Source organism: Chiloscyllium punctatum, chromosome 2 (genome assembly GCF_047496795.1).
Source record: "Chiloscyllium punctatum isolate Juve2018m chromosome 2, sChiPun1.3, whole genome shotgun sequence".
NCBI classification, from domain to species: domain Eukaryota; kingdom Metazoa; phylum Chordata; class Chondrichthyes; order Orectolobiformes; family Hemiscylliidae; genus Chiloscyllium; species Chiloscyllium punctatum.
Window position 1 is genome coordinate 160,943,107 of NC_092740.1, and position 13,757 is coordinate 160,956,863.

Consider the following 13,757-nt stretch of genomic DNA (forward strand, 5'->3'; position numbering starts at 1 on the left):
TTTTCTCATCATTTCTCTTCTTTTCTCTTTTCTCTCATTTCCATTTTTACTTCATTTCTCTTCTTTTCCTTTCTTATTTTCTTCTCTTCTCATTTCTCGTTTCTCTTCTTCTCTCTTCTTTACCCCTTTCGCTTTTCTCTTCTTTTCTCTTCTTACCTCTTCTTTTCTCTTTTCTCTTGTTTTCTCTTCTTTTCTCTTTTCTCTTAATTTCTCTTCATTTCTCTTCTTTTCTTTTTTCTCTTGTTTTCTCTTCTTTACCCCTTTCTTGATTCTCTTTTCTCTTGTTTTCTCTTCTTTTCTCTTTTCTCTTTTCTCTTCATTTCTCTTCTTTTCTCGTTTCTCTTCTTCTCTCTTCTTTACCCCTTTCGCTTTTCTCTTCTTTTCTCTTCTTACCTCTTCTTTTCTCTTTTCTCTTGTTTTCTCTTCTTTTCTCTTTTCTCTTAATTTCTCTTCATTTCTCTTCTTTTCTTTTTTCTCTTGTTTTCTCTTCTTTTCTCTTTTCTCTTTTTTCTTCTTTTCTCATCATTTCTCTTCTTTTCTCTTTTCTCTCATTTCCATTTTTACTTCATTTCTCTTCTTTTCCTTTCTTATTTTCTTCTCTTCTCATTTCTCTTTTCTCTTCTTTTCTCTTCTTTTCTCTTTTCCGTTCTATTCTCTTCTTTTTGCTTTTTTCATTTCTCTACTTTTCTCTTCTTTTCTCTTCTTTTCTCTTTTTTCATTTTTCTTCTTTTCTCTTCTTTTCTGTTTTCCCTTTTCTATTCTTTTGTCTTTTTTCTCTTTTCTCTTCTATTCTCTTCTTTTCTCTTTTCTCTTTACTCTTCTTTTCTTTTCTCTTGTTTTCTCTTCTTTTCTCTTTTCTCTTTTCTCTTCATTTCTCTTCTTTTCTCTTTTCTCTTCTTTTCTCTTCTTTACCCCTTTCTCTTTTCTCTTCTTTTCTCTTCTTACCTCTTTTTTTCTCTTTTCTCTTGTTTTCTCTTTTCTTTTTTCTCTTTTTTCATTTCTCTTGTTTTCTCTTCTTTTCTGTTTTCTCTTTTCTATTCTTTTGTCTTCTTTTCTCTTTTCTCTTCTTTTCTCTTGTTTCCCTCTTCTATTCTCTTTTCTCTTCATTTCTCTTCTTTTCTCGTTTCTCTTCTTCTCTCTTCTTTACCCCTTTCTCTTTTCTCTTCTTTTCTCTTGTTTCCCTCTTCTATTCTCTTTTCTCTTCATTTCTCTTCTTTTCTCGTTTCTCTTCTTCTCTTTTCTTTACCCCTTTCTCTTTTCTCTTCTTTTCTCTTCTTACCTCTTCTTTTCTCATTTCTCTTGTTTTCTCTTCTTTTCTCTTTTCTGTTTTCTATTCATTTCTCTTCATTTCTATTCTTTGCTTTTGTCTCTTATTTTCTCTTCTTTACCCCTTCCTTTTTTCTCTTTTTTCTTGTTTTCTCTTCTTTTGTCTTTTCTCTTTTATTCATTTCTCATCATTTTTGTTCTTTTCTCTTTTCTCTTCCATCTCTTTTTCATTTTTCTTCTTTTCTCTTCTTTTCTGTTTTCTCTTTTCTATTCTTTTGTCATTTTTCTCTTTTCTCTTCTATTCTCTTGTTTTCTCTTTTCTATTTTCTCTTTTCTCTTCATTTCTCTTCTTTCTATTTTCTCTTTACTCTTCTTTTCTCTTCATTTTTCTTCTTTTCTCTTCTCTTGGCTTCTCTTCTTTTCTCTTTTCTCTTTTCTGTTCTTTTCTCTTTTCTCTTTTCTCTTCTTTTCTCTTCATTTCTCTTTTCTCTTCTTTCTCAACTTTTCCCTTTTCTCGTATCTCTATTCTCTTCTTTTCTCTACTTTTCTCCTTTTTCTATTCTTGTTTTTCACTTCTTCTCACTTTGTTTTCCATATTCGCATTTCTCTTCTTTTCTGTTTTCTCTTTTCTATTCTTTTGTCTTCTTTTCTCTTTTCTCTTCTTTTCTCTTGTTTCTCTTTTCTATTTTCTCTTTTCTCTTCATCTCTCTTCTTTTGTTTTCTTTACTCTTTTCTCTTTACTCTTCTTTTCTTTTCTCTTGTTTTCACTTCTTTTCTCTTTTCTCTTTTCTCTTCATTTCTCCTCTTTTCTCTTCTCTTGGTTTCTCTTCTTTTCTCTTTTCTCTTTTCTCTTATTTTCTATTTTCTCTTTTCTCTTCATTTCTCTTCTTTTCTCTTTTCTCTTCTTTTCTCTTCTTTACCCCTTTCTCTTTTCTCTTCTTTTCTCTTCTTACCTCTTCTTTTCTCTTTTCTCTTGTTTTCTCTTCTTTTCTCTTTTCTCTTTTCTCTTCATTTCTCTTCATTTCTCTTCTTTTCTCTTCTCTTGGCTTCTCTTCTTTTCTCTTTTCTCTTCTTTTCTCTTTTCTCTTGTTTTCTCTTAATTTCTCTTTTCTCTTCTTTTCTGAACTTTTCCCTTTTCTCGTATCTCTATTCTCTTCTTTTCTCTACTTTTCTCCTTTTTCTTTTCTTGTTTCACTTCTTTTCACTTTGTTTTCCATATTCTCATTTCTCTTCTTTTCTGTTTTCTCTTTTCTATTCTTTTGTCTTCTTTTCTCTTTTCTCTTCTTTTCTCTTGTTTCTCTTTTCTATTTTCTCTTTTCTCTTCATTTCTCTTCTTTTGTCTTCTTTTCTCTTTTCTCTTTACTCTTCTTTTCTTTTCTCTTGTTTTCACTTCTTTTCTCTTTTCTCTTCTTTTCTCTTCTTTACCCCTTTCTCTTTTCTCTTCTTTTCTCTTCTTACCTCTTCTTTTCTCTTTTCTCTTGTTTTCTCTTCTTTTCTCTTTTCTGTTTTCTCTTCATTTCTCTTCATTTCTCTTCTTTTCTTTTTTCTATTCTTTTCTCTTCTTTACCCCTTTCTTTTTTCTCTTTTCTCTTGTTTTCTCTTCATTTCTCTTTTCTCTTTTATCTTCTTTTCTCATCATTTCTGTTCTTTTCTCTTGTCTCTTCTTTTCTCTTTTTTCATTTCTCTTGTTTTCTCTTCTTTTCTGTTTTCTCTTTTCTATTCTTTTGTCTTCTTTTCTCTTTTCTCTTCTTTTCTCTTGTTTCCCTCTTCTATTCTCTTTTCTCTTCATTTCTCTTCTTTTCTCTTTTCTCTTTACTCTTCTTTTCTTTTCTCTTGTTTTCTCTTCTTTTCTCTTTTCTCTTTTCTCTTCATTTCTCTTCTTTTCTCGTTTCTCTTCTTCTCTCTTCTTTACCCCTTTCGCTTTTCTCTTCTTTTCTCTTCTTACCTCTTCTTTTCTCTTTTCTCTTGTTTTCTCTTCTTTTCTCTTTTCTCTTAATTTCTCTTCATTTCTCTTCTTTTCTTTTTTCTCTTGTTTTCTCTTCTTTACCCCTTTCTTGATTCTCTTTTCTCTTGTTTTCTCTTTTCTCTTTTCTCTTTTTTCTTCTTTTCTCATCATTTCTGTTCTTTTATCTTTTCGCTTCTTTCTCTTTTTTCATTTCTCTTCTTTTCTCTTCTTTTCTGTTTTCTGTTTTCTCTTGTTTTCTCTTTTCTATTTTCTGTTTTCTCTTCATTTCTCTTCTTTTCTCTTTTCTCTTGTTTTCTCTTCTTTTCTGTTTTCTCTTTTCTATTCTTTTTTCTTCTTTTCTCTTTTATCTTCTTTTCTCTTGTTTCCCTTTTCTATTTTCTCTTTTCCCTTCATTCCTAAACTTTTCTCGTTTCTCTTCTTCTCTCTCCTTTACCCCTTTCTCTTTTCTATTCTTTTCTCTTTTCTCTTGTTTTCTCTCCCTTTTTCTTTTCTCTTTTCTCTTCTTTTCTCTTCATTTCTCTTCTTTTCTCTTCTCTTGGTTTCTCTTCATTTCTATTTTCTCTTTTCTCTTCTTTTCTCTTTTCTCTTTTCTCTTCTTTTCTCTTCTTTACCACTTTCTCTTTTCTCTTCTTTTCCCTACTTTTCTCGTCTTTTCTCTTTTCTCTTCTTTTCTCTATTCTCTTCATTTCCCTTAATTTCTCTTCTTTTCTCTTTTCTCTTGTTTTCTCTTCTTTACCCCTTTCTTTTTTCTCTTTTATCTTGTTTTCTCTTCTTTTCTCTTTTCTCTTTTTTCTTCTTTTCTCATCATTTCTCTTCTTTTCTCTTTTCTCTCATTTCCATTTTTACTTCATTTCTCTTCTTTTCCTTTCTTATTTTCTTCTCTTCTCATTTCTCGTTTCTCTTCTTCTCTCTTCTTTACCCCTTTCGCTTTTCTCTTCTTTTCTCTTCTTACCTCTTCTTTTCTCTTTTCTCTTGTTTTCTCTTCTTTTCTCTTTTCTCTTAATTTCTCTTCATTTCTCTTCTTTTCTTTTTTCTCTTGTTTTCTCTTCTTTACCCCTTTCTTGATTCTCTTTTCTCTTGTTTTCTCTTCTTTTCTCTTTTCTCTTTTCTCTTCATTTCTCTTCTTTTCTCGTTTCTCTTCTTCTCTCTTCTTTACCCCTTTCGCTTTTCTCTTCTTTTCTCTTCTTACCTCTTCTTTTCTCTTTTCTCTTGTTTTCTCTTCTTTTCTCTTTTCTCTTAATTTCTCTTCATTTCTCTTCTTTTCTTTTTTCTCTTGTTTTCTCTTCTTTTCTCTTTTCTCTTTTTTCTTCTTTTCTCATCATTTCTCTTCTTTTCTCTTTTCTCTCATTTCCATTTTTACTTCATTTCTCTTCTTTTCCTTTCTTATTTTCTTCTCTTCTCATTTCTCTTTTCTCTTCTTTTCTCTTTTCCGTTCTATTCTCTTCTTTTTGCTTTTTTCATTTCTCTACTTTTCTCTTCTTTTCTCTTCTTTTCTCTTTTTTCATTTCTCTACTTTTCTCTTCTTTTCTGTTTTCCCTTTTCTATTCTTTTGTCTTTTTTCTCTTTTCTCTTCTATTCTCTTCTTTTCTCTTTTCTCTTTACTCTTCTTTTCTTTTCTCTTGTTTTCTCTTCTTTTCTCTTTTCTCTTTTCTCTTCATTTCTCTTCTTTTCTCTTTTCTCTTCTTTTCTCTTCTTTACCCCTTTCTCTTTTCTCTTCTTTTCTCTTCTTACCTCTTTTTTTCTCTTTTCTCTTGTTTTCTCTTTTCTTTTTTCTCTTTTTTCATTTCTCTTGTTTTCTCTTCTTTTCTGTTTTCTCTTTTCTATTCTTTTGTCTTCTTTTCTCTTTTCTCTTCTTTTCTCTTGTTTCCCTCTTCTATTCTCTTTTCTCTTCATTTCTCTTCTTTTCTCGTTTCTCTTCTTCTCTCTTCTTTACCCCTTTCTCTTTTCTCTTCTTTTCTCTTGTTTCCCTCTTCTATTCTCTTTTCTCTTCATTTCTCTTCTTTTCTCGTTTCTCTTCTTCTCTTTTCTTTACCCCTTTCTCTTTTCTCTTCTTTTCTCTTCTTACCTCTTCTTTTCTCATTTCTCTTGTTTTCTCTTCTTTTCTCTTTTCTGTTTTCTATTCATTTCTCTTCATTTCTATTCTTTGCTTTTGTCTCTTATTTTCTCTTCTTTACCCCTTCCTTTTTTCTCTTTTTTCTTGTTTTCTCTTCTTTTGTCTTTTCTCTTTTATTCATTTCTCATCATTTTTGTTCTTTTCTCTTTTCTCTTCCATCTCTTTTTCATTTTTCTTCTTTTCTCTTCTTTTCTGTTTTCTCTTTTCTATTCTTTTGTCATTTTTCTCTTTTCTCTTCTATTCTCTTGTTTTCTCTTTTCTATTTTCTCTTTTCTCTTCATTTCTCTTCTTTCTATTTTCTCTTTACTCTTCTTTTCTCTTCATTTTTCTTCTTTTCTCTTCTCTTGGCTTCTCTTCTTTTCTCTTTTCTCTTTTCTGTTCTTTTCTCTTTTCTCTTTTCTCTTCTTTTCTCTTCATTTCTCTTTTCTCTTCTTTCTCAACTTTTCCCTTTTCTCGTATCTCTATTCTCTTCTTTTCTCTACTTTTCTCCTTTTTCTATTCTTGTTTTTCACTTCTTCTCACTTTGTTTTCCATATTCGCATTTCTCTTCTTTTCTGTTTTCTCTTTTCTATTCTTTTGTCTTCTTTTCTCTTTTCTCTTCTTTTCTCTTGTTTCTCTTTTCTATTTTCTCTTTTCTCTTCATCTCTCTTCTTTTGTTTTCTTTACTCTTTTCTCTTTACTCTTCTTTTCTTTTCTCTTGTTTTCACTTCTTTTCTCTTTTCTCTTTTCTCTTCATTTCTCCTCTTTTCTCTTCTCTTGGTTTCTCTTCTTTTCTCTTTTCTCTTTTCTCTTATTTTCTATTTTCTCTTTTCTCTTCATTTCTCTTCTTTTCTCTTTTCTCTTCTTTTCTCTTCTTTACCCCTTTCTCTTTTCTCTTCTTTTCTCTTCTTACCTCTTCTTTTCTCTTTTCTCTTGTTTTCTCTTCTTTTCTCTTTTCTCTTCATTTCTCTTCATTTCTCTTCTTTTCTCTTCTCTTGGCTTCTCTTCTTTTCTCTTTTCTCTTCTTTTCTCTTTTCTCTTGTTTTCTCTTAATTTCTCTTTTCTCTTCTTTTCTGAACTTTTCCCTTTTCTCGTATCTCTATTCTCTTCTTTTCTCTACTTTTCTCCTTTTTCTTTTCTTGTTTCACTTCTTTTCACTTTGTTTTCCATATTCTCATTTCTCTTCTTTTCTGTTTTCTCTTTTCTATTCTTTTGTCTTCTTTTCTCTTTTCTCTTCTTTTCTCTTGTTTCTCTTTTCTATTTTCTCTTTTCTCTTCATTTCTCTTCTTTTGTCTTCTTTTCTCTTTTCTCTTTACTCTTCTTTTCTTTTCTCTTGTTTTCACTTCTTTTCTCTTTTCTCTTCTTTTCTCTTCTTTACCCCTTTCTCTTTTCTCTTCTTTTCTCTTCTTACCTCTTCTTTTCTCTTTTCTCTTGTTTTCTCTTCTTTTCTCTTTTCTGTTTTCTCTTCATTTCTCTTCATTTCTCTTCTTTTCTTTTTTCTATTCTTTTCTCTTCTTTACCCCTTTCTTTTTTCTCTTTTCTCTTGTTTTCTCTTCATTTCTCTTTTCTCTTTTATCTTCTTTTCTCATCATTTCTGTTCTTTTCTCTTGTCTCTTCTTTTCTCTTTTTTCATTTCTCTTGTTTTCTCTTCTTTTCTGTTTTCTCTTTTCTATTCTTTTGTCTTCTTTTCTCTTTTCTCTTCTTTTCTCTTGTTTCCCTCTTCTATTCTCTTTTCTCTTCATTTCTCTTCTTTTCTCTTTTCTCTTTACTCTTCTTTTCTTTTCTCTTGTTTTCTCTTCTTTTCTCTTTTCTCTTTTCTCTTCATTTCTCTTCTTTTCTCGTTTCTCTTCTTCTCTCTTCTTTACCCCTTTCGCTTTTCTCTTCTTTTCTCTTCTTACCTCTTCTTTTCTCTTTTCTCTTGTTTTCTCTTCTTTTCTCTTTTCTCTTAATTTCTCTTCATTTCTCTTCTTTTCTTTTTTCTCTTGTTTTCTCTTCTTTACCCCTTTCTTGATTCTCTTTTCTCTTGTTTTCTCTTTTCTCTTTTCTCTTTTTTCTTCTTTTCTCATCATTTCTGTTCTTTTATCTTTTCGCTTCTTTCTCTTTTTTCATTTCTCTTCTTTTCTCTTCTTTTCTGTTTTCTGTTTTCTCTTGTTTTCTCTTTTCTATTTTCTGTTTTCTCTTCATTTCTCTTCTTTTCTCTTTTCTCTTGTTTTCTCTTCTTTTCTGTTTTCTCTTTTCTATTCTTTTTTCTTCTTTTCTCTTTTATCTTCTTTTCTCTTGTTTCCCTTTTCTATTTTCTCTTTTCCCTTCATTCCTAAACTTTTCTCGTTTCTCTTCTTCTCTCTCCTTTACCCCTTTCTCTTTTCTATTCTTTTCTCTTTTCTCTTGTTTTCTCTCCCTTTTTCTTTTCTCTTTTCTCTTCTTTTCTCTTCATTTCTCTTCTTTTCTCTTCTCTTGGTTTCTCTTCATTTCTATTTTCTCTTTTCTCTTCTTTTCTCTTTTCTCTTTTCTCTTCTTTTCTCTTCTTTACCACTTTCTCTTTTCTCTTCTTTTCCCTACTTTTCTCGTCTTTTCTCTTTTCTCTTCTTTTCTCTATTCTCTTCATTTCCCTTAATTTCTCTTCTTTTCTCTTTTCTCTTGTTTTCTCTTCTTTACCCCTTTCTTTTTTCTCTTTTATCTTGTTTTCTCTTCTTTTCTCTTTTCTCTTTTTTCTTCTTTTCTCATCATTTCTCTTCTTTTCTCTTTTCTCTCATTTCCATTTTTACTTCATTTCTCTTCTTTTCCTTTCTTATTTTCTTCTCTTCTCATTTCTCGTTTCTCTTCTTCTCTCTTCTTTACCCCTTTCGCTTTTCTCTTCTTTTCTCTTCTTACCTCTTCTTTTCTCTTTTCTCTTGTTTTCTCTTCTTTTCTCTTTTCTCTTAATTTCTCTTCATTTCTCTTCTTTTCTTTTTTCTCTTGTTTTCTCTTCTTTTCTCTTTTCTCTTTTTTCTTCTTTTCTCATCATTTCTCTTCTTTTCTCTTTTCTCTCATTTCCATTTTTACTTCATTTCTCTTCTTTTCCTTTCTTATTTTCTTCTCTTCTCATTTCTCTTTTCTCTTCTTTTCTCTTTTCCGTTCTATTCTCTTCTTTTTGCTTTTTTCATTTCTCTACTTTTCTCTTCTTTTCTCTTCTTTTCTCTTTTTTCATTTCTCTACTTTTCTCTTCTTTTCTGTTTTCCCTTTTCTATTCTTTTGTCTTTTTTCTCTTTTCTCTTCTATTCTCTTCTTTTCTCTTTTCTCTTTACTCTTCTTTTCTTTTCTCTTGTTTTCTCTTCTTTTCTCTTTTCTCTTTTCTCTTCATTTCTCTTCTTTTCTCTTTTCTCTTCTTTTCTCTTCTTTACCCCTTTCTCTTTTCTCTTCTTTTCTCTTCTTACCTCTTTTTTTCTCTTTTCTCTTGTTTTCTCTTTTCTTTTTTCTCTTTTTTCATTTCTCTTGTTTTCTCTTCTTTTCTGTTTTCTCTTTTCTATTCTTTTGTCTTCTTTTCTCTTTTCTCTTCTTTTCTCTTGTTTCCCTCTTCTATTCTCTTTTCTCTTCATTTCTCTTCTTTTCTCGTTTCTCTTCTTCTCTCTTCTTTACCCCTTTCTCTTTTCTCTTCTTTTCTCTTGTTTCCCTCTTCTATTCTCTTTTCTCTTCATTTCTCTTCTTTTCTCGTTTCTCTTCTTCTCTTTTCTTTACCCCTTTCTCTTTTCTCTTCTTTTCTCTTCTTACCTCTTCTTTTCTCATTTCTCTTGTTTTCTCTTCTTTTCTCTTTTCTGTTTTCTATTCATTTCTCTTCATTTCTATTCTTTGCTTTTGTCTCTTATTTTCTCTTCTTTACCCCTTCCTTTTTTCTCTTTTTTCTTGTTTTCTCTTCTTTTGTCTTTTCTCTTTTATTCATTTCTCATCATTTTTGTTCTTTTCTCTTTTCTCTTCCATCTCTTTTTCATTTTTCTTCTTTTCTCTTCTTTTCTGTTTTCTCTTTTCTATTCTTTTGTCATTTTTCTCTTTTCTCTTCTATTCTCTTGTTTTCTCTTTTCTATTTTCTCTTTTCTCTTCATTTCTCTTCTTTCTATTTTCTCTTTACTCTTCTTTTCTCTTCATTTTTCTTCTTTTCTCTTCTCTTGGCTTCTCTTCTTTTCTCTTTTCTCTTTTCTGTTCTTTTCTCTTTTCTCTTTTCTCTTCTTTTCTCTTCATTTCTCTTTTCTCTTCTTTCTCAACTTTTCCCTTTTCTCGTATCTCTATTCTCTTCTTTTCTCTACTTTTCTCCTTTTTCTATTCTTGTTTTTCACTTCTTCTCACTTTGTTTTCCATATTCGCATTTCTCTTCTTTTCTGTTTTCTCTTTTCTATTCTTTTGTCTTCTTTTCTCTTTTCTCTTCTTTTCTCTTGTTTCTCTTTTCTATTTTCTCTTTTCTCTTCATCTCTCTTCTTTTGTTTTCTTTACTCTTTTCTCTTTACTCTTCTTTTCTTTTCTCTTGTTTTCACTTCTTTTCTCTTTTCTCTTTTCTCTTCATTTCTCCTCTTTTCTCTTCTCTTGGTTTCTCTTCTTTTCTCTTTTCTCTTTTCTCTTATTTTCTATTTTCTCTTTTCTCTTCATTTCTCTTCTTTTCTCTTTTCTCTTCTTTTCTCTTCTTTACCCCTTTCTCTTTTCTCTTCTTTTCTCTTCTTACCTCTTCTTTTCTCTTTTCTCTTGTTTTCTCTTCTTTTCTCTTTTCTCTTCATTTCTCTTCATTTCTCTTCTTTTCTCTTCTCTTGGCTTCTCTTCTTTTCTCTTTTCTCTTCTTTTCTCTTTTCTCTTGTTTTCTCTTAATTTCTCTTTTCTCTTCTTTTCTGAACTTTTCCCTTTTCTCGTATCTCTATTCTCTTCTTTTCTCTACTTTTCTCCTTTTTCTTTTCTTGTTTCACTTCTTTTCACTTTGTTTTCCATATTCTCATTTCTCTTCTTTTCTGTTTTCTCTTTTCTATTCTTTTGTCTTCTTTTCTCTTTTCTCTTCTTTTCTCTTGTTTCTCTTTTCTATTTTCTCTTTTCTCTTCATTTCTCTTCTTTTGTCTTCTTTTCTCTTTTCTCTTTACTCTTCTTTTCTTTTCTCTTGTTTTCACTTCTTTTCTCTTTTCTCTTCTTTTCTCTTCTTTACCCCTTTCTCTTTTCTCTTCTTTTCTCTTCTTACCTCTTCTTTTCTCTTTTCTCTTGTTTTCTCTTCTTTTCTCTTTTCTGTTTTCTCTTCATTTCTCTTCATTTCTCTTCTTTTCTTTTTTCTATTCTTTTCTCTTCTTTACCCCTTTCTTTTTTCTCTTTTCTCTTGTTTTCTCTTCATTTCTCTTTTCTCTTTTATCTTCTTTTCTCATCATTTCTGTTCTTTTCTCTTGTCTCTTCTTTTCTCTTTTTTCATTTCTCTTGTTTTCTCTTCTTTTCTGTTTTCTCTTTTCTATTCTTTTGTCTTCTTTTCTCTTTTCTCTTCTTTTCTCTTGTTTCCCTCTTCTATTCTCTTTTCTCTTCATTTCTCTTCTTTTCTCTTTTCTCTTTACTCTTCTTTTCTTTTCTCTTGTTTTCTCTTCTTTTCTCTTTTCTCTTTTCTCTTCATTTCTCTTCTTTTCTCGTTTCTCTTCTTCTCTCTTCTTTACCCCTTTCGCTTTTCTCTTCTTTTCTCTTCTTACCTCTTCTTTTCTCTTTTCTCTTGTTTTCTCTTCTTTTCTCTTTTCTCTTAATTTCTCTTCATTTCTCTTCTTTTCTTTTTTCTCTTGTTTTCTCTTCTTGACCCCTTTCTTGATTCTCTTTTCTCTTGTTTTCTCTTTTCTCTTTTCTCTTTTTTCTTCTTTTCTCATCATTTCTGTTCTTTTATCTTTTCGCTTCTTTCTCTTTTTTCATTTCTCTTCTTTTCTCTTCTTTTCTGTTTTCTGTTTTCTCTTGTTTTCTCTTTTCTATTTTCTGTTTTCTCTTCATTTCTCTTCTTTTCTCTTTTCTCTTGTTTTCTCTTCTTTTCTGTTTTCTCTTTTCTATTCTTTTTTCTTCTTTTCTCTTTTATCTTCTTTTCTCTTGTTTCCCTTTTCTATTTTCTCTTTTCCCTTCATTCCTAAACTTTTCTCGTTTCTCTTCTTCTCTCTCCTTTACCCCTTTCTCTTTTCTATTCTTTTCTCTTTTCTCTTGTTTTCTCTCCCTTTTTCTTTTCTCTTTTCTCTTCTTTTCTCTTCATTTCTCTTCTTTTCTCTTCTCTTGGTTTCTCTTCATTTCTCTTTTCTCTTTTCTGTTCTTTTCTCTTTTCTCTTTTCTCTTCTTTTCTCTTCTTTACCACTTTCTCTTTTCTCTTCTTTTCCCTACTTTTCTCGTCTTTTCTCTTTTCTCTTCTTTTCTCTATTCTCTTCATTTCCCTTAATTTCTCTTCTTTTCTCTTTTCTCTTGTTTTCTCTTCTTTACCCCTTTCTTTTTTCTCTTTTATCTTGTTTTCTCTTCTTTTCTCTTTTCTCTTTTTTCTTCTTTTCTCATCATTTCTCTTCTTTTCTCTTTTCTCTCATTTCCATTTTTACTTCATTTCTCTTCTTTTCCTTTCTTATTTTCTTCTCTTCTCATTTCTCTTTTCTCTTCTTTTCTCTTCTTTTCTCTTTTCCGTTCTATTCTCTTCTTTTCGCTTTTTTCATTTCTCTACTTTTCTCTTCTTTTCTCTTCTTTTCTCTTTTTTCATTTCTGTTTTCTCTTTTCTATTATTTTGTCTTTTTTCTCTTTTCTCTTTTCTCTTCTATTCTCTTGTTTTCTCTTTTCTATTTTCTGTTTTCTCTTCATTCCTCTTCTTTTCTCTTTTCTCTTGTTTTCTCTTCTTTTCTGTTTTCTCTTTTCTATTCTTTTCTCTTCTTTTCTCTTTTTTCATTTCTCTTCTTTTCTCTTCTTTTCTGTTTTCCCTTTTCTATTCTTTTGTCTTTTTTCTCTTTTCTCTTCTATTCTCTTCTTTTCTCTTCTCTGTTTTCTGTTTTCTCTTCATTTCCCTTCTTTTCTCTTTTCTCTTGTTTTCTCTTCTTTTCTGTTTTGTCTTTTCTATTGTTTTGTCGTCTTTTCTCTTTTCTCTTATTTTCTCTTCTTACCTCTTCTTTTCTCATTTCTCTTGTTTTCTCTTCTTTTCTGTTTTCTCTCTTCTGTTTTCTATTAATTTCTCTTCATTTCTATTCTTTGCTTTTTTCTCTTGTTTACTCTTCTTTCCCGCTTGCTTTTTTCTCTTTTCTCATGTTTCTCTTCTTCTCTTTTCTTTTTTCCCTTCATTTCTCTTCTTTTCTCGTTTCTCTTCTTCTCTCTTCTTTATCCCTTTGTGTTTTCCCTTCTTTTCTCTTCTTTTCTGTTTTCTCTTTTCTATTCTTTTGTCTTATTTTCTCATTTCTCTTCTTTTCTCTTGTTTCTCTTTTCTTTTTTCTCTTTTCTCTTCATTTCTCTTCTTTTCTCTTCTTTTCTCTTTTCTCTTTACTCTTCTTTTCTTTTCTCTTTACTCTTCTTTTCTTTTCTCTTGTATTCACTTCTTTTCTCTTCATTTCTCTTCTTTTCTCTTCTCTTGGTTTCTCTTCTTTTCTCTTTTCTCTTTTCTCTTCGTTTCTATTCTTTTCTCTTTTCTCTTCTTTCTCAACATTTCCCTTTTCTCGTATCTCTATTCTCTTCATTTCTCTACATTTCTCGTTTTTCTTTTCTTGTTTTGCTTCTTTTCACTTTGTTTTCCATATTCTCATTTCTCTTTTCACTTTTCTCTTCTTTTCTTTTCTCTTCTTTTCTCTTTTCCGTTCTATTCTCTTCTTTTCGCTTTTCTCTTGTTTTCTCTTCTTTTCTGTTTTCTCTTTTCTATTCTTTTGTCTTCTTTTCTCTTTTCTCTTCTTTTCTCTTGTTTCTCTTTTCTATTTTCTCTTTTCTCTTCATTTCTCTTCTTTTCTCCTTTCTCTTTTCTCTTCTTTTCTCTTTTCTCTTTTCTCTTCTTTTTTCAACTTTTCCCTTTTCTCGTATCTCTATTCTCTTCTTTTCTCTACTTTTCTCGTTTTTCTTTTCTCATTTCTCTTGTTTTCTCTTCTTTTCTCTTTTCTCTTTTCTGTTTTCTATTAATTTCTCTTCATTTGTATTCTTTGCTTTTTTCTCTTGTTTTCTCTTTTCTCTTTTTTTCATTTCTCATCATTTTTGTTCTTTTCTCTTTTCTCTTCCATCTCTTCTTTCATTTTTCTTCTTTTCTCTTCTTTTCTGTTTTCTCTTTTCTATTCTTTTGTCTTTTTTCTCTTTTCTCTTTTCCCTTCTTTCCTCTACTTTTCTCTTTTCTCTTCATTTCTCTTCTTTTTTCTTTTTTTCATTTCTCCTCTTCTCTCTTCTTTTCTGTTTTCTCTTTTCTATTCTTTTGTCTTTTTTCTCTTTTCTCTTTTCTCTTCTATTCTCTTGTTTTCTCTTTTCTATTTTCTGTTTTCT